A 15000-nucleotide genomic window follows, 5' to 3' on the forward strand; every position below is an offset into this window, starting at 1 on the left:
GTGTGTGTGTGTGTGTGTGTGTGTGTGTGTGTGTGTGTGTGTGTGTGTGTGTGTGTGTGTGTGTGTGTGTGTGTGTGTGTGTGTGTGTGTGTGTGTGTGTGTGTGTGTGTGTGTGTGTGTGTGGTTGTTTCTTTTGTTCATTCATTTACTCACGCCGCGTGGACATCGGAACAGTTTGGCCGCGGCCAAAGTGCTGAAACTTTACTGAGAGAGACAGTATAACACAAAGATCTCCAAAGGTGTTGATGACTCAGTTTGGTTTCGCGACTGAATTCGCACTTGGAACTGTGGCTCAGTGGAACATTGATGTAGAGTCTGACTTTTGTACACAGAACTGTGGATGGGTGATGTTACAGGTAACAGATGTGGGGATACTGCCAAAGTGGGAATGTATGAATCTAGGAATGTCCGTAACAAAATTCCGTGGTCACATGAAAAAAATGCCGGGAACATGGAACAAACAGATATAGAGTCATGGCCGAAACTCAGAGCTGTGAAGCAAGCAATGTAGGGGAATAGAACCTCGAAAACACAGAACCATGGGAACATACTTATAACTAACGAGTGTAGTAGAGTCGTTGAAACACAGAGTTGTGAACCTAGGAATGTGGGAAATAGAACCTCGAAAACACAGAACCATGGGAACATACTTATAACTAACGAGTGTAGTAGAGTCGTTGAAACACACAGCTGTGGAACAAGGAATGCTGGGAAATAGAACCGTGAAAACAGAACCATGAGAATTATACAACCCCGTAACGGGTGTAAGAGTCATGGTAACATAAAGTTTTGTCAACATAGTGTAGAACTATGTGAACAAGATCAGAAAATAATAATATAGAACTGTATGAATACAGAGCTGATAGATGTAAAGGTGTAAGGACCAAACACGAACATTTTAACTCTCTCCATACGAACGGCGAAAGAGACGACGTTAACAGCGTTTCACCCCAATTACAACCATCAAAATATTGCAAGCGGAAGGCTCTTATATACTGAAGAGGTGAATGTTGACAAAGAATACCGCAGTTCTGACGACGGAAGCTAAAGGTTGGGTCATTCAGACACCCACTGGACATCCGAGGGGTCTGTGTAGAGGAGAAGAGAGGACTGACCGTACTGAGTGAGTTAAACTGAGAAGAAACGATAGGGGAGGAGATCGCGAAAAGGTGAAAGATAATCATAATCAACGAGAAAACAGAACGAAAGAAAAGGTCACCCACAGTTGGGAAAGACGTGGGAACAGACAGGTTCCACAGTAAATCTTCCCTGAACAGACAGACAGACAGACAGACAGACAGACAGATACACAGACAGAGGTTTCAGATACCATCCAGACTCCCAGGAGATGCTTAACCACCCCCCCCCCTTCTCCCCACCCCTGTCGGCATCGGCACCACACACCATCCATATCCAACCTCCCCTCCCCTGCTGCAGCCATGGACAGCATCCCTTGAGGAATGACCAGTATCATGCCGGCGGTGAATGAAGGGTGCCATGGAACACTGGGCAGAGATAGAGTGGTTCACCCCCCACCCCCCACAGACCCCTAGCCCCCCCCCCCCCCCCAACCCCCCTCCCAGTGCTCTGTTCATGGCCACACCTTCGATAGACTGCAGCGAGACTTGGCTCAGTACCCCTGTGGGTGTTCTCAGGGCTAATTGGACAGGCCTGTGGCCTTCACTGTTGAGATCCTGGAGAGAGAGAGAGAGAGAGAGAGAGAGAGAGAGGGGGGGGGGGGGGGGGGGGGGCATGAAAACGGCCATGAACGACGGTGGTGTTGTGCCGGTTGTGATCATCATCATTCATTTGTGGGCAAAATCACAGTTATCGAAGCGTGTTGTGATAGCAACAGGACGTTCACAAGTCTAAGATACCGACTGCAACTGGAAGTTTATAACACACACACACACACACACACACACATATCTATCTATCTATCTATCCGTCTGTCTGTCTCTCTCTATCTCTCTCTCTTTGACGTAATATAACTACCCCTGTGCGTATCATTTTTGACTTGAAGAGCTCAGTAGTATAATTGCTACGACTTTCGCAAATCACTTTATTTCGAATGACACCGCTGTTTTACAAAGTAATCCGATCATGTTTGAATCAGTTCGAAGCTTAATTTGGGATCCTGTCGGTTATAATTTGATTGACCAGTTTGTTGTTCCTTGTTGTTGGTGTTTTTTTTTTTTTTTTTTTTTTTTTTTTTTTTTTTTTTAATTTTATTCATGGAGGGGATGGGAAGATGAAAAAATAGGGAGACAATTTTCTTCAAAGTTTTCTTCTTCTTTGATCCCAGTAGTGGATGGACCTTAACCAAAGTGCGAAAATTTGTTGTTCGTTTGTTTTTTTGTTCCTTTTTAAATTCAGGGAGGGGAGGTGGAGGGGGAAGATAACGGAGGACAAATTTCTTCTAAGATTCCTTCTTCCGAGATTCCAGTAGCGGATGACCCTTAACCCTTTCATTGCCAGTCAATTTAGAGTGCAAAATTTCCTTGTGCTAACAAACCACAGAAAAGACAGTGTCTACTCTAAGAATAGCTGTGATGTCGGTCTAGAAAATCGGGCCTATCCTACCACTGAAAATTAAGAGCATCAGTTAGGTTTATAGACAACAGACGCATGATCTGCTCGCATTTCAATGGCATGGTGCTGAAATGCGACGACACTGGCAGTGAAAGGGTTAACCAAAGAAACGAACGAACGAGAAGGGATTGATGAGCACACAGCCCCTGATGAAGGGGGGGAGCCATGAAACACTGAGCAGAGATAGAATATTTCCCCCCCCCCCCCCACCCCCCCCCACCCCCCACACACCCACACACCCTCCCAATACATTGGTCATTGCCACATCATCAGTAGCCTGCGGCGAAACTAAGCTGCCCTGTGGGTGTGTTCTCAGGGGCTAATCGGACAGTCCTGTGGCCTTCAATGCTGAGATCCTAGAGAGAGAGAGGATGATGAACGGTGTTAAAGAGGTCTAATTCTCTCGGCGCGCGAGTTCTAGCTTTACCTTATCTTTTGCTGTCTTGCTGTGAAAGCCATTTGCGTGGTGGACTGGATGCGTCATAGCACTGAGGATCTTGGAGGGAGAAGATATTCTGGGCGTTCCAGCCCAAGGTCTTTGTGGTATTCGTTTGGATAACTAGAGTGGGAATGGGCTAGTTTGTTGTTACTGTTGATATTAATTTGTTGTGACTTCAAAGATAAGTGCCGGCGAAGTTCAAAGGCCAGCATGTAGTGGTAGAAGATAACAGTGACAGTGTGTGCTTATTGTTCTGTTTAAAAACCAGATATTCGAAGTCTTTGCCGGTCTCCAATGTTGCAAGAATTGTTACATGATAACCGAATGTGAAACATAGCACTTGTAGAGAGGAACGTCATACGAGAGGAAGTTCAGTATACAACCTTTCGGTTTTACATTGAAATACGGGTAGTTAACCAATAACATTTTTATATGACATTTACACACACACACACACACACACACACACACACACACACACACACACACACACACACACACACACACAAAGAGTGGGGGTTGGGTGGGTGGGGGGACGGAAGAGCGAATTAGAGACAGAAATGAATGACAAAGACAAAGAAAAAAAAAAGAGATAGACTGACTCAAAATAAGCAAACAGAGACACAACTTAACAACGAAAAGAACAAACTAACTTGTGTCCAGATACTTCAAGGGAAAGCTTTCTTCTTCTTCTTCTTCTTCTTTCTTTCTTTCCTTCTTCCTTTCTTTCTTTCTTTCCTCCTCCTCCTCCTCCTTCTTCTTTCTTTCTTTCTTTCCTCCTTCTCCTCCTCCTCCTCCTCCTCCTCCTTCTTCTTCTTCTTCTTTCTTTCTTTCTTTCTTTCCTCCTCCTCTTCCTCCTCCTCCTTCTTTTTCTTCTTCTTCACTCAGTCCACTAGCTGCCATGCCATGACGAATGAAAAATTGAATGTATGTGTATGTGTGAACAGTAAGTGTGTGTGTGTGTGTGTGTGTGTGTGTGTGTGTGTGTGTGTGTGTGTGTTCAGTTGTGTGTGTTGAGTGTGTGGGCGTGGATGTGTACGTATGTCTTTGTCTGCTTGTTTTATAATTGTGTGTGTGTGTGTGTGTGTGTGTGTGTGTGTGTGTGTGTGTGTGTGTATGTGTGCGCGCGTGTGTGTGTAAGTACGTACCTACATGTAATGTACCAATTGTTCCAGTTTTCATCGCTTTGCTACCTTTAATAGACTATTCCAGTTACTATTCTTATTCGTCGTTCTTAATATTTTATTTTATTTCAACTTATTTCTTTATTTTTTATGTTTTGTGTCGTTCTTTATTTTTTATGTTTTGTGTCGTTCTTTATTTTTTTATGTTTTGTGTCGTTAAATGGGCAGAATTGTAAAAAAAAAAAAAAAGAAAAAAAAGAAAAAGAAAAAAAATGGCCTTTACTGTGCCTAATTCTTTACCCATTAAAGATTCAATCAATCACTCAATCAATCAATCTTCTTCTCTGTGAAGAGTCATTGGGGGTACCTACCGCCCGAAGAGAACTATTCACCAGACATATTCCTTCCTTCTTTTCAGCTCCATCCGGGCTCTGTGTGTGTGTAAATATAAACATCGTTTCCAACACTCGCACTTACCAAACTCCCTGACTCACTTCATATCACCCACCTGAAACTATCTTTATCACACTGAGCCTGGAACAGAGTCTGTATGTCAGATCAGACTCAGAAGTAGCAGCAAAGCAAGCAGTGGCAGGCAGCACATGAAATAGAAAAACCAGAGTAGGAGTGGGAGTCAGAGGTCGACAATGTGCACAGAAAGGGAGACCACTTGACTGTGAAGTGGCGAGGGTACTTGTGGGTGCTCTGCCTTGACCTCTTTTCTTTTCTTTTTTTTTTTTCCCCCGTGCGCATGCTTTGTGATAGCACTGGACCGGAGGTCTTTTTTTTTCTTTTTTTTTTTAAGTAATTAGTATTCCTTCTGTCTGTCTGTCTGTCTGAATGTCTGTCTGTCTGACTCTCTGTCTGTTTCTCTTACTCTCATTGTCTTTGTCTCTGTCAATGTCTTTCTCCCATTCTGCCTGTCTGTCTGTCTCTCTGTCTGTCTTTGTTTCTGTCTCTGTCTCTTTTTCTTGCTGCCCCTGCCCTCTGCCTCTTTCTTTTTTCTTTTCTTTATCTCTCTCTCAGTATATCTCTGTTTCTGTCTCTGTATCTCTGTCTAGTGATCAGCCTTGGTTTCTCCGTTTGTCTCTGTCTCTCCGTTTGTCTCTGTCTCTCTTTCTATGTCTCCATCTCAGTCTGTCTGTCTCTGTCTCTTTACTGATCCTTCGCTATCTCCCCTACTTCTTCTTCTATCTCTCCTCCGTCTCTCTCTCTGTCCACCTCTCCCCCCACCTCTCTCTCTCCTCTCTCTCTCTTTCTCTCTTTCCACCTCACTCCCTCTCTCTTTCTTTCTTTCTCTCCCCCCCTCTCTCTCCCTCTCCCTCCCTCTTTCTTTCTCTCTCCACCTCTCTCCCTCTCTCTCTTTCTCTCTCTCTTCACCTCCATCCCTTCCTCCCTCTTTCTCTCTCCCCCTCCCTCTCTCTCCCTCTCTCCCCCTCCCTCTCTCTCCACCTCTCTCTCCCTTTCTCTCTCTCTTTCTCTCTCTCTTTCTTTTTTCTCTCTCTCTCCACCTCCATCCCTTCCTCCCTTCCTCTCTCTCTCTCTCTCACTTTTTCTCCCTCCCTCTCTCTCTCTTTCTCTCTGTTTTACCTGTAATCTGATGACTCGTGGCCCCACTTAGAGCGCTGTTCATAAATCCGTTGGTTTATCATCGGATTTATTGACCGGTTGACTGACTTCCCAATATCAAACCTGACTGACTTACTGACCAATTAATTAACTGACCCAATCTCAAACGATCCAACTGACCAAGCAACCAGCTAAGCAAGCAACCAAGCAAGCAAGCAAGCAACCAACCAACCAGCCAACCAACTCAACATTTAACTGATTAGTTAGATTAACAACAAACCAGCTAACCAATCAACCAATCAATTAGCGTATTAACGAGCAAGCTGGCCCATTTTTATTTTCCTTTTTCTTTCTTCTTCCTCGCACTTTTCAATTAGATTTAGTTACTACCCAGCTAACCAACCAACCATTTAATTGTCTCATACGAGATGAAACGATAAACTGAGCTCCCGTGTGCAGCATGCACTTAGCGCACGTAAAAGAACCCACTGCAACAAAAGGGTTGTCCCTGGCAAAATTCTGTAGAAAAAATCCACTTCGAACAGATAAAACTGCACGCAGAAAAACAACAACGAAACAACGACAAAAAAATAGGTGGTGATGTAGTGTAGCGACATGCTCTCTCCGAGGACAGCAGCCCGAATTTCACACAGAGAAATCTGTTGTGATAATAAGAAATACAAATACAAATGCAAATACAAATAATTAACTGATTCATTAGCTTATTAACTTACCAGCCAATCCACTTTTTCCCCCCAGCTTTCTTTTTTCTTTTCTTGTTTTTTTTTTTTTTTTCATGCCACTTTTCAGTTCCACCAAGTATCGTTCCCACCTCGTTTTTAACGTCATCTGGGTTTTCACTTCCTCTGTTCATTCTTCAGTTCCACCAAGTATCGTTCCCACCTCGTTTTTAACGTCATCTGGGTTTTCACTTCCTCTGTTCATTCTTCAGTTCCACGAAGTATCGTTCCCACCTCGTTTTCAACGTCATCTGGGTTTTCACTTCCTCTGTTCATTCTTCAGTTCCACCAAGTATCGTTCCCACCTCGTTTTTAACGTCATCTGGGTTTTCACTTCCTCTGTTCATTCTTCAGTTCCACCAAGTATCGTTCCCACCTCGTTTTTAACGTCATCTGGGTTTTCACTTCCTCTGTTCATTCTTCAGTTCCACCAAGTATCGTTCCCACCTCGTTTTTAACGTCATCTGGGTTTTCACTTCCTCTGTTCATTCTTCAGTTCCACCAAGTATCGTTCCCACCTCGTTTTTAACGTCATCTGGGTTTTCACTTCCTCTATTCATTCTTCGACTGACTTCGCCCGGCCACGGTTTTTTTTTTTTTATTTTTTTTTATTCCGTGATGCCCCAACCCCCATTCCTACCCCCATCCCCACCCCTATCCCTCCCCTACCCCCACCCCCACCCTCCAGTCCGCCCCCTTCATTAAAATCATCTTACAGAGGCAGTAAAGTGACTCTCCTCTCCCCTCACGTGTTCTCCATCCTTAACCCCCATCCCCCGCCCGCCCTGTCATTTAATCCTCCCTTTTCATGCCTTTAACCCCCCTGCTTTTGTAGTCTGCGGTAATGAGGGGCTGGATTTTTGGTGTTTTTTTTTTCTTTCTTTCTTTCTTTCTTTCTTTCTTCTTCTCTCTCGTTTTTGTCGTCTCTCTCTCTCTCTCTCTGTGTTTGTGTGTGTGTGTGTGTGTGTGTGTGTGTGTGTGTGTGTGTGTGTGTGTGTGTGTGTGTGTGTGTGTGTCTGTCTGTCAGTGAGTCTGTTTCCATCTGTCTGTCACTGTCTGTTCATGTATCTCTGTCTGTTTCTGTCTGTCTGTCTCTGTTTCTGTCTCTCTGCCTGTCTCTCTCTCTCTCTGTGGGTCTGTCTGTGTCTGTCTGTCTGTGTCTATATATATATATATATATATATATATATATATATATATATATATATATATTATCTGCCCCTTCTTCTGTCTGTATTCCTCTCTCACTCACTCACCAACTTACTCACTCACTTACATTCTCTCTCTCTCTCTGTCTGTCTGTCTCTCTCTGTCTATGTCACGAGTTGCGTTTTTTTGTTGTTGTTTTTTTTAACTGTTTGATGCACACATTAAATCTATGTTGCCAATTTAGATGCAACTTTCGACAGTGCTGAGACAGGTATAGATTTTGAGGCGAAAATAAGATGACAAATCTCCACATTGTCGATGCATACATATCATTAACCCCCGCCCCCCCCCCCCCCCCCCAACCCCCACCCCCTAAAAATATTAATATGGCCACTGGCAAACCGTTGGTCAAATTAAATTATGATCGGCTTTCATTACTTTCTGCTTAGGTGTAAAAGAACTGAAAAAAACAATGAACCAACATTATCGAAATGTCTTGAAAAAAAAGAAGAAAAAAAAAGGACGGATAACATGTCCTGATAGTACATGTAATAATACAACATAAGACCCCCCCCACCCCCACCCCATCCCCACCCCCACCAAAAAGCTTGTCTAAATGTACGCAAATCCACCATTCCCCCATGTCTATTATCCTGTCTTTCAGAAAATAAAAGCTGTATTGTAAACATTGTATTTGCCGTGTTTTATAATTATTTCAACGCCTTGAGACAGGATGAGCAGCACAGCTAACTCAACAATAACCACTGGTCGTGTTCGTTTGTATATATCTCTCTCTCTTATATATATATATATATATATATATATATATATATATATATATATATATATATATATATATATATATATATATTCTCTTTCTTTTCTCAGAGATCTTCTTGTTGTGTATTTTAATTTCTCTCTCTCTATTTTTTTTCTCCCTCTCTCTCTTTCTTTTCTCAGAGATCTTGATGTTGTGTATTTACATGGTGTTGCATTATGATTCTTTAATGTTCATTTTAAAGTAAGATGTACATTAACACGTGAATCCCAAACCTAAACTGTTTAATGACACTGCACTGTCAAAATTCATGATTCTTGATCTCTCTCTCTCTCTCTCTCTCTCTCTCTCTCTCACCTGTTTCCCATCACTCTCTCTCCCCAGACCCCCCCCCCCGCCCCCCAGCACCCTCCCTCCCCCACACACCTTTTTACCTCTGTTGTAAAGTATATTATGCTGAGGCTGATGACCTTGACAGAGGTCAATTATAGGCGGCCCAAGGGCAAAGGCCGGCTCATTAGTCACTACCATACACCACCGGCTGGTATGAGTTTAGGTAATACCTCCTCCTTCTCTCTCTCTCTCTCTCTCTCTCTCTCTCTCTCTGTGTGTGTGTGTGTGTGTGTGTGTGTGTGTGTGTGTGTGTGTGTGTGTGTGTGTGTGTGTGTGTGTGTGTGTGTGTGTGTGTGTGTGTGTGTGTGTGTGTGTGTGTGTGTGTGTGTGTGTGTTACTTTCTTTATCTTTATGTCTATGTCTATGTGTCTGTCTGTCTGTCTGTCTGTCTGTCTGACTCTCTTTCTCTTTCTCTCTGCTTGGCTTTCAAATCTTCTTCTTAACTGTATTTTTTTTTTTATCTAAGGTTTTTATTTGTCAACAAAATGTAAACTCTCCCAACCTAAGTCAACCTAGCCTAGCCTAGCCTAGCCTAGCCAACGTTATCCAAAGCCAGGAGGGGGTGTGGGGTGGGGGTGGGGGTGGGATAGAGAACGAAAATAGTTTAGAGCTCACAAACCTTAGGATAAACAGAAAACGAACAAAAAAAATTCAAAGTCTGATTGAAAGAAATTTAATCCTTTCACCCCTTTTGGGGTGTGGAGTATACAATAACAATACATACTCATTGAATCACAACTTAAGTCCAACGATGTCTCCGAAACACGCAAAAACGCACACCCACGCACGCACACATGCGCGCGTGCGCTAACCTGAATGATAATGATTTGCAACAAAAACAAAACAAAACAAATCAAACACACTGATAAGTACGTTTTAGATGTAACAGAAATTGCACACCCTTTCTAAGTTTTATGAATTTACTCAGATTAAGTTGTGTTTTCCTCCCAGCACTGAATAAACTGCATAAACCGAACATTGACAAATGTGATTTATATTCATGTGGTATCAATTTATTTCGAATTACAGTATTTTTCGGACATTCTAAAAGAAAATGAAATTCTATCCCCAACAGTATCCATATATTGCATTCCTTGCAAATTCTTTTTTCTCTGTTTTCGCCTTCTCTTCTTCCTATTTCGATCAACAACTGCACAACAGGCAGAACTGGCAGGCTGTTAACCCACCCAGTACAGGCCAGTCCTCTCTTCTCTACACAGACCCCTCGGATGTCCAGTGGGTGTCTGAATGACCCAACCTTTAGCTTCCGTCGTAAGAATTGTGGTATTCTTTGTCAACATTCACCTCTTCAGTATAAGAGCCTTCCTCTTGCAATATTTTGATGATGCTAATTGGGGTGAAACGCTGTTAACGTCGTCTCTTTCGCCGTTCGTATGGAGAGAGTTAAAACCCCTTCAGTGCCAGGGGGAAAACAGCAGAAAGTGGTGTTTCAGGTCATAAAACATTATCCAAAACAATAAGCCTAAAACTAAGAAAATGGTATGGAGATAATATACCACTCTTAGACGAACTGTGTGAATATTCAGCCTTCCAGAGCTATTATTTCTCTTTTTTCTGATGACGTCATCAGTGACGTCACTATGCACGTAAGTAATACGTTTATGGCAGTCAAGGGGATTTATAATCCTCTTCACACGCTTACTCCGCTCTTGTGAATCCATACACGAAATGTATAATTATCATGGTGAGTTAAGATAATGATATAATACTGGCCATCTGTTACGTGTCTTTTAATAAACGTGACTTTTCTGCTTTCCGCTTGATCTTCAAAGAGGCTGAGATTACTAGATAGAGAGATGAGTGACCTCTCTCTCTCTCTCTCTCTCTCTCTCTCTCTCTCTCTCACACACACACACACAGAAAAAAAAAGAAAGAAAAAAGAAGTTGGGATTACTGATGTCTTGTATATCTACCTGTCTGTCTGTCTAATTAATTAACGTGACTAGAAAGTATCTATAAATATTCTTATCTCGAGTCTGGACTGATATTGCCGTGAACCCGTCATTAACACTGACTGCTGTTTCCGGTGCACATGTACTTCAGGAATGTCAAGGTTACACAACAAAGAGAGATAACTGGTGGTTCTTCATATGAACATTAACACAAGACAGGGTGAGACTTCATTGTCTTTCTGTCTTAATTAAAAAAAAAAAAAAAAAAATCTTTTAATTGACTTTAGATACTATTCTTCAATGGTTAGTCGGAGACAATTCATCTGATCACCTATCTAATAAGTTTTATGTGTTTATTTATTCCCTTTGGTTGTTAAACTTAAACGAAATGACTGTATGAATAAATGAATGAATGGATGAACGAACGAACCGTGGATAAATCAATGATTGAATGAAAGTATGAATGAAGGAATGATGAATCAATCAATCAGCAACAATCTCCAACATCTATTGTCAGTCGCCGGCATAGAAACATCATCGTCAGTGAGAGCGGAATTTCGGACTAGTTGACTCACTCTGTCTACGAATGTCTGCTCAACAGCGGGAGCGCCGGCCGGCCGCCATAGAATTCTAACTTGCGACTCACGTGCGCATGTCTGGGAACTGCTGAGGAGGACGCCATTATCTGACGCAAGCTGATTTGCATGCACGCACGCGCGCGCTCGCGTGTCGAAGTGCACCGTGGTCTCGAGGTGAATCTGTGCACAAGAGAGAAAAAGAGATGGCGAGCTTTTGAGCAAGTGGGGCTTTTGGGAGGACGAAAGGACATGGAAAGTGGAGATAGGGGTGTTAGCTCGGCGAGGTAGTAAGGGTTATTGGAAAGGGTGTGTGGAGATAGTTGAGGGAAGTAGGGTTTGGGGAAAGGTGTTGGAGGTGGATGGGTGGTGGGGTGGTGTGGTGTGGTGTGGGGTGGGGTAGGGATGGGGTGGTGGTGGTGGTGGTGTTGGTATCTTGTTTGGCCACTGAAGCCGGCAGTCGGTCGGCCGCAGCTCTGTTAAGCCCGCGATTGTGACGTCATGCGGCGAGAAGGTGAAAGGCATCTTTTATTTTGTGTGCTGGTAATTGTTCGCACCCCACTCCCACCCCCTTTCCCCGCCCCCTTCCCGGCATCCCTCTCCCTTTTTTTTTCCCCCCCCCCCCCCACCCACCCCTTTTTTCTCTCCCCATCATGTTCAACATTGTGGTGAGTTTGATGATAACTGAGAGCCATGCTTTGACGAACACATGCAGACAGACACTGAGACAGATACAGGCAGGCGGGCAGACAGACAGACAGACAGACAGACAGAGCAGGCGACAACGGTACTTGCGAGCCTGTTTATTACTTGTGGTTCTGTAAGCTTTGCAGGCGCACAGACAGAGAGATAGAAAGACAGACAGACAGACAGAGCAGGCGACAACGGTTTTTCAGTGCCAGCCAGTTACACTGTTTGTTACTCTGTAAGGTTTGTTGTTGTCTTTCTCTGTCTGTCTGTCTGTCTGTCTGTCTGTCTTTTACTCTCTCCATCTCCCTCGTCTCTTTTTTTGTCACTGTCTCGGTCTCACTGTGTGTGTGTGTGTGTGTGTGTGTGTGTGTGTGTGTGTGTGTGTGTGTGTGTGTGTGTGTGTGTGTGTGTGTGTGTGTGTGTGTGTGTGTGTGTGTGTGTGTGTGTGTGTGTGTGTGCGTGCGTGCTTGCGTCAGTGCGTAAATGTATGTGTGTGTGTGTGTGTGAATATGTATATACATATAATTACACACACACACACACACACACACACACACACACACACACACACACAGAGGGAGGAGGAGAGAATGAATGAATGAATCTTTGAATGAATGAATGAATTCATTTTTGCTACGAGTGAAGATATTAGCACTTTGGCCGACGTACAAATTTGCCGTTGTTCTAAGAGACACACAAACATACACATATATCTGAGAGAGAGAGAGAGAGAGAGAGAGAGAGAGAGAGAGAGAGAGAGAGAGAGAGAGAGAGAGAGAGAGAGAGACAGACAGACAGACAGACAGACAGACAGACAGACAGACAGAGACAGAGACAGACAGAGACAGATAGACAGATACATAGATACATAGGTAAATAGATAGATATAGCGAAATTAATGCCACCAATAGAATATTTCACGGACCAACAATCATTCTCTTTCCAGGCCCCGTCCTCGTGGAATAAGCTCCCTCTTTCCCTCCACAGTTCGGTTTCTCTGTCATCCTTCAAATCTTCTCTTAAAACTACTCTTTTCACATCATCCTGATTGGCATCTCTATTTCATTCCTCTCTCCAGTTTGTGTGTCCCTTCTGTGTGTGCGTCTGTTGTGTGCGTGATTAGAGAATGGCAAACTTCGGATAAACCGAGGTCCCGTGTGCAGCATGCACTTAGCGCACGTAAAAGAACCCACGGCAACAAAAGGGTTGTTCCTGGCAAAATTCTGTAGAAAAATCCACATCGATAGGAAAAAACAAATAAAACTGCATGCAGGAAAAAATACAAAAAAAAAAAAAAAAAAAAAAAAAAAAAGGTGGCGCTGCAGTGTAGCGACGCGCTCTACCTGGGGAGAGCAGTCCGAATTTCACACAGAGAAATCTGTTGTGATAAAAAGAAATACAAATGCAAATACAAATGCAAACTTGTGGTGGAAGTGGTGACTGTCCCTTGATGCCTAGTGTGCTGTTTCGTGCCAGTATACTTGTCCTTATATGTATTCTGGTTTTTGTAAGCGCCGTTTGGGCTTTGGTAAGATGAAGCGCCAATAAATGCCCATCATTATCACCATTATTATTATTATTATTATTATTATTATTATATCATATTGTGGTACAACTGATCTATTTTTCTATTCATTTTTAAGTACTAGGGGTAAAAATATAATCCTCTATCGGTGACATTAACCATCGCCGATGTCTGTTCATGTGCACCAAAGGGCTGTTTTGCCTTTATGTTCCCTCTCCGCCTTCTGCACTGTATCTTGTTTTGACAGAACTGAAGGGGGAACAAAGCCAGACTCACGTGTGCACCTTTACTAGAAGAAGCCGTTTATCTGGTGCAAGCACACTTTACATGCACGTACTCTTGGCGCTGTGTGGAACGGGTGTGTATGTGGGGAGTGAATCTGTATGCTTTTATTGACTCACTTGTGTAAACAAAGTGAGTCTATGTTTTAACCTGGTGTTCGGTTGTCTCTGTGTGTGTGTGTGTGTGTGTGTGTGTGTGTCCGTGTCCGTGTGTCTGTGTGTCCGTGGCAAACTTTAACACTGACATTTTCTCTGCAAATACTTTGTCAGTTGACACCAAATTTGGCATAAAAATAGGAAAAAATCAGTTATTTCCAGTCATCTTCTTTAAAACAATATTGCACCTCTGGGATGGGCACAAAAAAATAAAAAAAGAAGCCTAATTATATGCAAACTGCATTTACTGTTATATTTATATTTTTTGTATTCTCTAAACTTGGCACTTTGACCTCTTATTCTGACCCAACAACAAGAGCAGTCATTATTATTATTTTTAGTTCAAACAGGAACTTCTTTTGCTAAGCATGGAATTTGTGTTTATTTTGCAAACGTTTTGGTGCAGATAGTAAAAAAAAAGGGAAATTACTCTGTAATTAATGCTAGGGGACTTAATTTATCACAAGTGAGTCTTGAAGGCCTTGCCTCTCTTGTTTATAAATGACAGAGGGTTGAGATCGCATCAGTTCAACTGGATATGATAGTCAGTCGTCTTCGACAATGACCATCAGAACAGGGCCGTATTCAGGAGGACCGACTTGCTCATCCGTTTTATTTATTCATAGTCTGTTCATCTAAGATGATGATATTAGACTGAAAATAAATGATATTTATTATTATTATTATTATTATTATTATTATTATTATTATTATTATTTGGATTACTATCATTTCTATCATAATGATGATTGTTATTATTAATTAGAAATCGACATTTCTGAAAATTGGAATGAAAAGGGGTGCAGTTGAGGTGGAGGGGAAGGGGCAGGGGGACTAAGAAAGGAAGAGAGACAGAGAGACAGAGAGAGACAGAGAGAGAGAGAGAGAGAGAGAGAGAGAGAGAGTGTGTGTGTGTGTGTGTGTGTGTGTGTGTGAGAGAGAGAGAGAGAGAGAGAGAGAGAGAGAGAGAGAGAGAGAGAGAGAGAGAGAGAGAGAGAGAGAACGAACGAATGTTTTATTCAGGTAAGGCCAAAGCCCCTTACTGAAGGGGGATTCATTGATAAATAATAATTAGA

This window comes from Babylonia areolata, chromosome 10 (genome assembly GCF_041734735.1).
Source record: "Babylonia areolata isolate BAREFJ2019XMU chromosome 10, ASM4173473v1, whole genome shotgun sequence".
Taxonomy (NCBI): domain Eukaryota; kingdom Metazoa; phylum Mollusca; class Gastropoda; order Neogastropoda; family Buccinidae; genus Babylonia; species Babylonia areolata.